Genomic DNA, 12,029 nt, shown 5'->3' on the forward strand with positions numbered 1-12,029 from the left:
ATCCATTGGGATTGGGCTCTACAACTCTAGATTTTGATTGGTTGTGGTTTTCAATAGTCTGTTTCAAAGAGAAGTTTTCTTGATGAGTGGTAAAGACTACACTTATCTGTAAGTTTAGGGAAACTACTTAGAATATAGTTGGGGATTGTTCTGGTTTAGTATTGATGCAGTTGTAGGCTCTCCTCCAAAATCCTTGACTTCACTGGTCCTGGGTATTTGGCTAGGTTTCCATTACCAGACATGATATTCCACTTGTTGAGCAGGTCTTAAGTTTAATTAGAGAGCTGTTGGTTACTGCCAGGGTATGCTTGCCACTACTATGCCCTTAGGGTTATGGTGCCATGCTAATTGTTATTGTGGAAGAACTGTTGGTTGCTTCCCTCCTTTGGAAAGCTTGCATGGTGACTACTGGTACTACAGAAGCTAGTCATCAGGGAAGAAGCTTTTGTATCAGCTCAGTGGCTTCTGGGTTCTGTTTCTGAAGTACATACTATCTTCAGAAATAGGGATTTCAACCTCAGGGAGAAGGGACTACCAAGGAAAATAGCAATGGCCTGTAATGTTTTGGGAGTCTCTTGGACAACCCTGACCAAAAATTCTAAAGAGAGCTCCTCATGCTTGGTCTTGGGGGTTTATTAGATGGATAATTTGAGGATTCATTCATAAAAGTTGATAGAATTTATCTGTGACCCCATCTAGTCCTGAACTTTTATTGGGAGTTGTTTTGTTACTATTTCAATCTTGCCTGGTACATATCTACTAAATCATATTATCTTGATTTACTTTTGGTAAACCTTGGGTATCTGGGAGATTATCCATTTCTTCTAGATTTTTCATATTTTGAAATACAAACTTTCAAAGTACTTCCTGCTAAATATCTATATTTCATCAGAATCTATAGTAACATCCCCTTTTCATCTAATTTCATTAATTTAGACCCCCTTCTTTTGAGTAATTTGGCAAAGTCATTCAATCTTGCCTATTTTTTCAAAGCACTAACTATTTCCTGGATTCTTTGTGTTGTTCTTTTAGTGTGCATTCTCTAATTTCTATCCTGATCCTCTTTTTCCTGTCTACTGCTTTTAGTCTTCACTTTCTTTATAGTCCTATGACCTCAAGGCACATGATGATGATATTTGAAATGGCTTTGGTTTCTTATTGTTAAGTACTCAATGCCCATAAACTTTTCCCCCAGAAGTGTCATCACTGTATCTTAAAAGCTCTGATAAGTTGTGCTTTAATTTTCATTTGATCATAGGATTTTTTTAAAAAATTATTCCCTAATTTAAATATCACCCTGCATCTTATCTGACCACCATGGTTTAAAGATGGATATCAACCACAATAGAAACAGCAGAAATATATAAACTTATGGAAACCAAAGAACTGACTACTGAATGGGGAAAAAAATGTCTAAATTAAGAAGAAAACTAAAAACTTTTTCAAATTGAGTGCAAAGGAAAACGCAACATACCCAAGCCAATGGAACACAATGAAAGCAGTTCTAAGAGGAAATTTCATAGCACTAAGTACCTACATTAAAAAAAAAAAAGGCGAAAACTCATATTAACACTTTAATGGTACATCTGAAAGCTCACAGAGGCTGAGTTCAGACCATTTCCTATTGCCTTCCTATGCGGTGTAAGACTCTCAGCTCCATCTCCAGCACCACATCTGCCTGCACACTGCCAAGTCCCACCATGATAATGATCTGAACCTCTGAACTATAAGTGAGCCACCCCAATTAAATGTGCACAGGGTCTACACAGGTTTAAGCACAGGCTGGAGAGATGGCTCAGAGGTTAAGAGCATTGACTGCTCTTCCAGAAAACCTGGGTTCAGTTCCCAGCACCCACGTGGCAGCTCACAACTGTCTGTAACTTCAACATCTAGCACCCTCACACAGACATGCAGGCAAGCAAAACACCAATGCACATTTAAAAAAAAAAATGTTTAGGCTTACTATGACAGAGACCCCCAGCTCCTAAGAATGATGCCCCCCCAGGTCTCCAAAAAGATAGTGGAGCACAACAATGACTCTACCTAGATTGTGGTAATGCTAATCACTGGGAAAGGCTGCCCCAATGCCTCACCTGCCTCCAAGATCCAGTCCAAATGTGAACAAGCAGACACTGATTGACCTACTTTGGTCAGTGCTCCCGTGTTCCTCCTCCATGAGAAAACCTCTCATTTTCTGGGTTCTGTAGCTAAAGACTGATGGTATACTGGGACCTTTGCCCCCAACACCATGGAGACCACAGGAGCCTGGGATGACCATCTAGGCAATGGACATGGACTAGTCTCTGTCATTTTAATTGATACACTGGCCATTTAGATTACACTCCCTGCTAAAATTATCTTTCTCAGGACTCTGATGGCACTGATGGCTAGGCTAACTGTAACTTTGCCAGCTTGGTAGCAGCAGGAAACCAGCAACTTCCCTCAAGGTTATAGCCGCCTCGTTAGTTCATCTAGAGCTACTAAGTCTCTTGTTAAGAAAAGACAAACAGGTTTGACTTACTAACAGACTTCATATTAAGGACAAACAGGTTTTAGGTTTTCACTAAAAGAACATAATTTGCAGTGATTATTCTCAATAGTAACTACTCATGTCTCTGATAAATGATTAGACGGAAATAAAGTGTTCTAAGATAGATAAAATTTTAAAGATATGAAAACTTAAGTTCTGATGATATAAACATGGTTTAAGATATATAAAAATGGGGAAAGTTTTAGATTTCTCTCTATTCTACACTATTTCTATACTAAGATTTCATAGGTTCAGAGTTTTGATGTTGATCAACGGTGTTCTGATAAGTTGATAGAGCAGTTAAAACCTCAAGATTCTCCATTTCCTTTTCTTGTCTTCTAAATATAGACTTAAAGGTGACCCAAAGCTACAGATTTTGCTAGAACTCAAAGGCATGAGTCTATTCCAGTTGTTTTACAGACATCTGTTAGCTGCTTTTTTCTACAATGTAGATTTCAGTACAGTGGTATATTAGAGTTTCTATTGCTGAGACATCATGACCACAGCAACTCTTATGGAGGAAAACATTCAATTGGGGTAGCTTGCCTAGAGTTTAGATGGCTCCCTTGTTGTTGTACATCTTCACCAGTTTTCTATATTTAATCGTTACCTTCAATGCCTACTTTTGGTTGTCCTTGAACTTGCTCTGTAGACTAGGCTGGCCTCAAGTTCAGAGATCTGTCAGACTCTGTCCTCTAAGTACTAGGATTAAAGGTGTGCACCACCACACCCAGCTTTAATTCCTTTTCACAAGCTGGAAACTTAGCTGGGTGGGATCTTGTACTGATGTCACCCCTTCCTTTATTCCATTCTTTATCTGTTTATCTCCTTGAACATAGGACTTAGCTCTATTCCACTTCCTGGTGTTCCTTTTGTCCTCAAATTGTTCTTCATCTTAAATTTTTCCTTGCTTAGCTTGCGTCTTTTCATTATAAATCTTCATTAGAGTTACCATTAATAACCACATGGCAGAATCTATACTAGGCTGTTTTGGGATTTTGTCTGCCAATGGAACTCATCTAAAACTTTTCACTTTAGCTTTAGGCAAACAAGGGCAAAAAGCAGTCACATTCTTCGTCAAAATATTACAAGAATGATCTCTAGGCCACACATTAAAATTGTTCTCTGAAATCTCTTTTGTCAAGCCCCAAAAGTTCATCAAAGCACACTTGGCATCAATGTCCTCTATGCTTCTATCATTATGGCCTATTAAGAAACACTGCTTTTTCCAATCCACAATCCCAAGGCCCTTATTCCTTCAAACAAAAGCATCATCAGGCCTATCAAAGCAATGCCCCATTCCTGGTACCAACTTCTGCCTTAGGTAAGGTTTCTGTGCTGTGGAGAGACATCATGACCACAGCAACTCTTATGAAAGAAAGCATGTAATTGGGCTTGCTTGCTAAGAATTCAGAAGTTTAGTCCATTATCATCATGGTGGGAAGCAAGACAGTATGCAGACAGATATGGTGCTAGAGAAGTAGCTGAAAGTTCTTACAACTTGACCTACAGGCAACAGGAAGTAGTCTGAAATACTGGGTGTGGCTTGATCATATATTAGACCTCAAAGCCCACCTCAACAGTGACATAGCCCACCTTCAACAAGGCCATACCTATTCCAACAACCACCTCCCAATAGTGTCATTCCCTATGAGTTCATGGGGGCCAGTTATATTCAAACTACCACCAGCGAGTTTGTTGGTATATCTAGAACTTTTATCTCCTTTTGTAAACTAAAAATTCATGTAAACACTATGGAGTCAAAGAAGTCATAAGATTTGCATCCACCTTCCAAAGGCCAAACAGACTCCAGATAAGTACAGTCTAATTTTCTCTACCTGACTGTTTTTGAGGGTGGATTCTCTCCCCTGGTCTTAGGACTCCTTCTTTCCCCTATTACTAGGACTATGGGCCTGAAAGTCCCAAATGTTAGATTTTCCTTTATGGTCCTAAAATTTAACTTCTGTGCCTAGCCTATATGTGTCTCAGCATATTTCCACTTGGCTGATAGACACCAACCAGGGATCACTTGTACACTACAACTGCTGATCTCTGGACTAGTCCAACCTATGTAATTGTTCCATGTCTCTTCAGCTTGGTCAACTAATTAGACACTTATGATGAATGCCCAGCCATTGACTAGCCTTTCAGTCTTCCTGGGACTTGACAATGATGCCCAAGTTTTAGTTGGAAGTAATTACAGAATGGAGAATGTCATCCCTTGCCTCCACAATAGGTTGAAATGCCAAGTCAAAAGGAAATTCCCTGACATGGGGGGGGGGGAGAAGGCTACCTCTAATGCCAATTTGTATACCAGGAAAATGGACCCAGATTTATCAACAGGTATATCCATTAACTGAAATAGTTCTACAATATAGTAGTGCACTTGGCTTGCTCTATACAGAACAAAGAAATATTATATGGATTTAAGAGAACATTATTGGCTATTTCTGCGGGTCCACTCTGAGTTCCCGCCGGCAAGATCCTTGACTCCCAAAGCAGGTCCTTTGCTAAAGAAAGAGGCCTCAGCTGGAGAGTCCCAGTTTCCAGTGAGATCAGACTATCCTGCAGAAACTTCCCAAGTTACAGCTCAGCCTTTGTCCTCTTCCGCCAGCCATTGGCTAGTGGCATCTTCTACTGGATCCTCAGCCCTCACCCCATCCCTGGGTCCCTGTCTGTGGAGAGACTTCCTATAGAGCTTGAACCACCCAGAGCTACAGATATTGAATCTTTGACCCACATAAGCCCACCGGGGAAGTACCATAGAGAGAGGGGGAGACCCTACCAACACCTACTGGAAGGAGCTATGGGAAGACAGCAATACAAGAAAACACCTAACAACAAAAAGACAAGCATGACACTACCAGGATCTAGGGAATCTATACCAACTAGAACGGAACACAACAACAAAGCAGAGGAAGCAGAAGGGAACTACTTAAAAATTACTGTCATGAAAATGATAGAGGTCCTCAAAGAAGATATGAGAAAATCCCTTAAAGAAATGAAGGAAAAATAAACAAAAAAAAAAGTGGAATGAACAAATTCCTTAAGGAAAGCAAAGAAAGTACAGAAAGCCAAGAAAAAACAATTAAGCAGGTGAAGGAAACAGTTCAAGACTTGAAAACTGAAATAGAGAAAATAAAGGCAACGCAAACTGAAGGAATGCTGGAAATAGAAAAACTAGGCAAAAAAATCGGGAACTACAGACACAAGCATAACCAACAGAATTCAAGAGATGGAAGAGAGAATATCAGGCGCAGAAGATAAACTAGAAGAAATAGATTCATCAACCAAAGAAAATCATAAATCCAACAAATCCTTAACACAAAACATCCAGGAAATGTGAGACACCATGAAAAGGCCAAACCTAAGAATAATAGGCATAGAGGAAGGTGAGGAAGCCCAGCTCAAAGGTGCTGAAAACATATTCAACAAAATCATCGAGGAAAACTTTCCAAATCTGAAGAAGGACATGCCCATGAAAGTACAAGAAGCATACCGAACCCCAAATAGGCTGGACCAAAGAAAAAAAGACCCCTCGACATATAATAATCAAAACACCTAGCATACAGAATAAAGAAAGAATATTAAGAGCAGCGAAGGAAAAAGGACAGGTAACATATAAAGGCAGACCTATCAAAATTACACCTGACTTCTCCATGGAAATCCTCAAGGCCAGAAGATCCTGGATAGATGTTCTACAAGTATTAAGAGAAGACGGATGCCAGCATAGGCTACTATATCCAGCAAAACTTTCAATCACTATAGATGGAGAAAACAAGATATTTAATGACAAAACTAGATTTTCCCAATATGTATCTACAAATCCAGCCCTACAGAAAGTATTAGAAGGAAAACTCCAACCCAACGAAGGTAACTGTGCCCACAAAAATGTAGGCAACAGATAATCCAACTACACCAGAAACCAAGGGTAAAGAAGAACTAATATATTCACAATACCACTGCCAACAACAAACCTAAATCAAACAAGCATCAACAATCAATGTTCCTTACTCACCCTCAACATTAATGGTTTTAACTCGCCTATAAAAAGACACAGGCTAACAGAATGGATACGAAGACATTCCATCCTTCTGCTGCATACAGGAAACACATCTAAGCTTGAAAGATAGACATTACCTCAGGGTAAAGGGTTGGGAAAAGATATTCCAATCAAATGGAACCAAGAAGCAAGCAGACATGGCTATCCTGATATCTAACAAGTTAGACTTCAAACCAAAATTAATCAAAAGAGATGAAGACAGTCATTTCATATTCATATCAGGAGAAATCCATCAACACAAAGTCTCACTTCTGAACATCTATGCCCCTAATACAAAGGCACCCACATTCGTAAAAGAAATGCTACTAAAACTCAAAGCTCATATAAAACCTCACACACTTATAGTGGGAGACTTCAATACACCAATCTCAACACTAGACAGGGCCACAAATCAGAAACTCAACAAAGAAACAAAAGAACTAACAGAAGTTATGTCTCAACTGGGGTTAACAGACATCTATAGAACATTCCATCCAAAGACAAAAGAATATACTTTCTTCCATATACATGGAACCTTCTCTAAAATTGACCACATACTAGGTGGCATAACAAACCTCAACAGATACAAGAGAATAGGAATAGTCCCCTGTATCTTATCAGACCATCATGCTTTAAAATTGGAATTCAACAACAACACAAATAGCAGAAAACCTGCAAACTCATGGAAACTGAACAATGTGCAATTGCACCACACCTGGGTCAAAGAAGAAATAAAGAAAGAAATTAAGGACTTTCTAATATTCAATGAGAATGAGGACACCGAACTTATGGGACACCTTGAAAGCAGTGCTATGAGGGAAGTTCATTGCACTAAGTGCCCATATGAAGAAAACAGAGGATAGTCACATAAGAGAATTAACAGCACAACTGAAAGCCTTAGAACAGAGAGAAGCGAACTCACCCCATAGGAGTAGACACCAGGAAATAATCAACTTGAGGGCTGAAATCAACAAAACAGAAACCAGGAAAACAATACAAAAAATCAATGCAATGAACAGTTGGTTTTTTGAGAAAATCAACAAGATAGACAAACCTTTATCCAAATTAATGAAAAAGCAGAGAGAGAACATGCAAATTAACAAAATCAGAAACGAAAAGGGGAACATAACAATGGACACAGAGGAAATCCAGACAATTTTCAGGTCATACTTTAAAAATCTGTATTCCACAAAAATTGAAAATTCAAAGGAAATGGACAAATTTCTGGATAACTATCACTTACCAAAATTAAATCAAGAACAGGCAAACAACTTAAATAGACCTATAACCCACAATGAAATAGAAGCAGTCATCGAAAGCCTTCCAACCAAAAAAAGTCCAGGGCCAGATGGATTCAGTGCAGAATTCTACCAGACATTCAAGAACTAATACCACTACTCCTCAAACTATTCCACAAAATAGAAACAGAAGGTTCATTGCCAAACTCTTTTTATGAGGCCACAATAACTTTGGTACCCAAGCCTCACAAAGACACAACTAAGAAAGAAAACTACAGACCAATATCCCTGATGAACATCGATGCAAAAATACTCAATAAAATACTGGCAAACCGAATTCAAGAATACATCAGAGAAATCATCCACCATGACCAAGTAGGCTTCATACCTGGAATGCAGGGATGGTTTAACATACGAAAATCTATCAACGTGATCCACCATATAAACAAACTGAAAAAGAAAAACCATATGATTATCTCCCTAGATGCTGAAAAGCCTTCGACAAAATTCAACACCCTTTCATGATAAAGGTCTTGGAGAGGTCAGGGATAACAGGAACATACCTAAACATAACAAGAGCAATATACAGCAAACCAACTGCCAACATCAAACTGAATGGAGAGAAACTTAAGCCAATTCTTCTAAAATCAGGAACAAGACAAGGCTGCTCTCTCTCTCTCCATATCTCTTCAATATCGTACTAGAAGTTCTACCTAATGCTATAAGACAACAAAAGGAGATCAAGGGGATCCAAATTGGAAAGGAAGAAGTCAAACTGTCTCTATTTGCAGATGATATGATAGTTTACATAAGCGACCCAATAAACTCTACCAGGGAACTCCTACAGCTGATAAACACCTTCAGCAAATTAGCAGGATACAAGATAAACTCAAAAAAAAATCAGTAGTCCTACTTTTTTCAGATGGCAAAGAGACAGAGAAAGAAATCAGAGAAACATCACCCTTTACAATAGCCACAAACAATATAAAGTATCTTGGTGTAACACTTACCAAACAAGTAAAAGACCTATATAACAAGAACTTTGTGGCTCTAAAGAAAGAAATTAAAGAAGATACCAGAAAATGGAAAGATCTCCCATGCTCTTGGATAGGTAGGATAAACATAGTACATATAGCAATCTTGCCAAAAGCAATCTACAGATTCAATGCAATCCCCATTAAAATCACACCACAATTCTTCACTGACCTTGAAAGGATAATAATCAACTTTATATGGAAAAAAAAAGATCCAGGATAGCCAAAACAACCCTATACAATAAAAGAACTTCAGGAGGCATCATCATTCCTGACTTTAAGCTCTACTACAGAGCTATAGTTCTGAAAACAGCCTGGTATTGGCATAAAAATAAGACAGGTAGACCAATGGAATTTAATTGAAAATCCTGATATTAACCCACACATCTATGAGCACCTGATTTTTGACAAAACAGCTAAAATTATACAATGGGGCGAGGACAGCATCTTCAACAAATGGTGCTGGCACAATTGGATGAGGGTGTGTAGAAGACTGCAGATAGACCCATGTCTGTCGCCATGCACAAAACTCAAGTCCAAATGGATCAAAGATCTCAACATAAATCCAGTCACACTGAACCTCTTAGAAGAGAAAGTAGGAGGTACCCTTGAACAAATTGGTATAGGAGACCGCTTCCTAAACAAAACTCCAGGGGCACAGACACTGAGAGAAACAATTAATAAATGGGACCTCTTCAAACTTAGAAGCTTCTGTAAGGCAAAGGATGCAGTAGACAAGACCAAACGGCAACCCACAGACTGGGAAAAGATTTTCACCAATCCTATATCCGACAAAGGGCTGATCTCCAAAATATACAAAGAACTCAAGAAACTAGTCAACAAAACACCAAATAACCCTATTAAAAAATGGGGTACAGAACTGAAGAAAGAATTCTCAATAGAGGAAATCAAAAAGGCTGAAAGAGACTTAAGAAAATGCTCTACATCCTTAGCTATCAGGGAAATGTAAATCAAAACAACTTTGAGATACCATCTTACTCCTGCCAGAATGGCTAAAATTAGAAACACCAATGATGACTCATGTTGGAGAGGATGTAGAGAAAGGGGATCACTCCTCCACTGCTGGTGGGAATGCAAACTCATACAGCCATTTTGGAGATCAGTATTGCGGTTCCTCAGGAAAATGGGAATTAGTTTACCACAGGACCCGGCAATCCCCCTCTTAGGCATATACCCAAAGGATTCACATCCATGCAACAAAGATATCTGTTCAACTATGTTGATAGCAGCACTATTTGTAATAGCAAGAACCTGGAAGCAACCTAGATGCCCCTCAATTGAAGAATGGTTAATGAAGATGTGGCACATCTGCACAATGGAATACTACTCTGCAGAAAAAAATAATGGTATCTTGAAATTCGCAGGCAAGTGGATGGCACTTGAAGAAACCATCCTGAATGAGGTAACCCAGTCACAAAAAGAGGAACATAGTATGTACTCACTCATATATGGATTTTAGACCTAGAACAAAGGATCACCAGCCTATAATTCACACCACCAGAGGAACTAGGATACAAGGTGTATTTAAGAGATTCATATAAAGTCCCTCACAGAACTGGGATGGGACAAGTCCCCCAGAGCACAAGTGAAGTGTGGGGGGGCAGCAAATGGAGAGAGAAGTAGGAGAAAACGAGGGGAAGGAAAGGAAAACATGTGCGGCCAGGAAGATTGAGCCCAGTTAGGAATAGAAGACAGGAGAGACAGAGAGAGAGAGAGAGAGAGAGAGAGAGAGAGAGAGAGAGAGAGAGAGAGAGAGAGAGAGAACATAAAAGAGGGAGCCAATATTGGTTTGAAGATAAAATTGAACACAAAGAAAGGTCTAGAGAACTACAAGACTACTGCCAACTAACAATTTGAGCGTCCGTGGAAAGGCTACCATAAATGCCCTTCCCGGAGAGTGAGATCAACAGGTAACTTCTCCATGGAGCCCTCAACTAACGCCTGATGGAAACAGGAGCAAACACCCATACGTAAACACTGAGTTGAAATAGAACCCAGATGCAGATTGAGAGGACAAGACCAGGTGGCAGAAACACATAGAGACAGCTTACCTGAACAAGGAGGAGCTAATGGGCCACCAGACTGATAGCTGGGAAGCCAGCATGGGACTGCCTCAGGCCCCCCTGAATATGGGTCTCAGCCAGAAGGACTGAGCAGTCTAAGGGTCCTCAGACAATGGAGCCAGGATGTATCCCTGGTTCACAAAAGGACCTCGCAAACACATCCCCCATGGAGGGATAACTGCCTTAATCTAGAGACAGGAGAGAAGCCCTAGTCCCTACTTCACATGACCTGTCAGATCTACATGACCCCAACTGTATGGCATTCCCCTACATATGGAATTGGGGTGGGGGGATGGGAGGGGAGGGTGGTTAGAGTGCATGGGAGAGGGCAGAGAGGGTAAAAAGGAAGGGAAGGAGGGAGGGAGGGATGGAGGGAGGAAGGGAGAGAGAACTGGGATCGACATGTAAAATAATAAATTAAATTAAAAAAAAAATGCTTTGACTCCAAAATTTAAGTTCAAAGACAAGTTACTGGGGGAAAGGATTTCTATTTTTGTTTCCACAGAAAATGAAAAGCTGTGGGTTCCTTCCAGACTAATGTGGTTTGATTAAGCCAGACCGCCTGAAACAGGGTACCAGGTGATCCTACATTCAAAACAGCTGGACAAACAGCCTTACAGACTACAGCCAGGATTTCTGCATCTTCTTCGAAACCCCCATGACAGCGCCCCTTACCAGCAGGAAGTAGTTTGGAAAGAACGACGCCCAAATTCCCAAATATTGTCTATAAATGTTTGTTTTCATTTAAATGGACTTGGTTATATAAAATAAATAAATAAATAAAATAGTATAAAATGACAAAAAAAGAGAGAAAATTATTGTTTCTATACAAACCATTCAGGATTATAAACTGGCTGTACTCAAAGAAATATTACAAAAAAGGGACCTGAGATTAAAATGACTGATGCCCCATCCATTTCCAGGCCCCTCCTACATAGTAACTCTGATGTCAGCCATCACAGGGCCTTTGGGCCTCCTGCTTCTGGTAATTACTGTTAGCTCTTATATCATTAATATAATAACTAAATGATAATTCCTATCTGGGTACTATTAAGTTGATGGTTTAGATAGCCCAATATAAACAGGCACCCACCACAGAGT

This window comes from Phodopus roborovskii, unplaced genomic scaffold (assembly GCF_943737965.1).
Source record: "Phodopus roborovskii unplaced genomic scaffold, PHOROB, whole genome shotgun sequence".
NCBI classification, from domain to species: domain Eukaryota; kingdom Metazoa; phylum Chordata; class Mammalia; order Rodentia; family Cricetidae; genus Phodopus; species Phodopus roborovskii.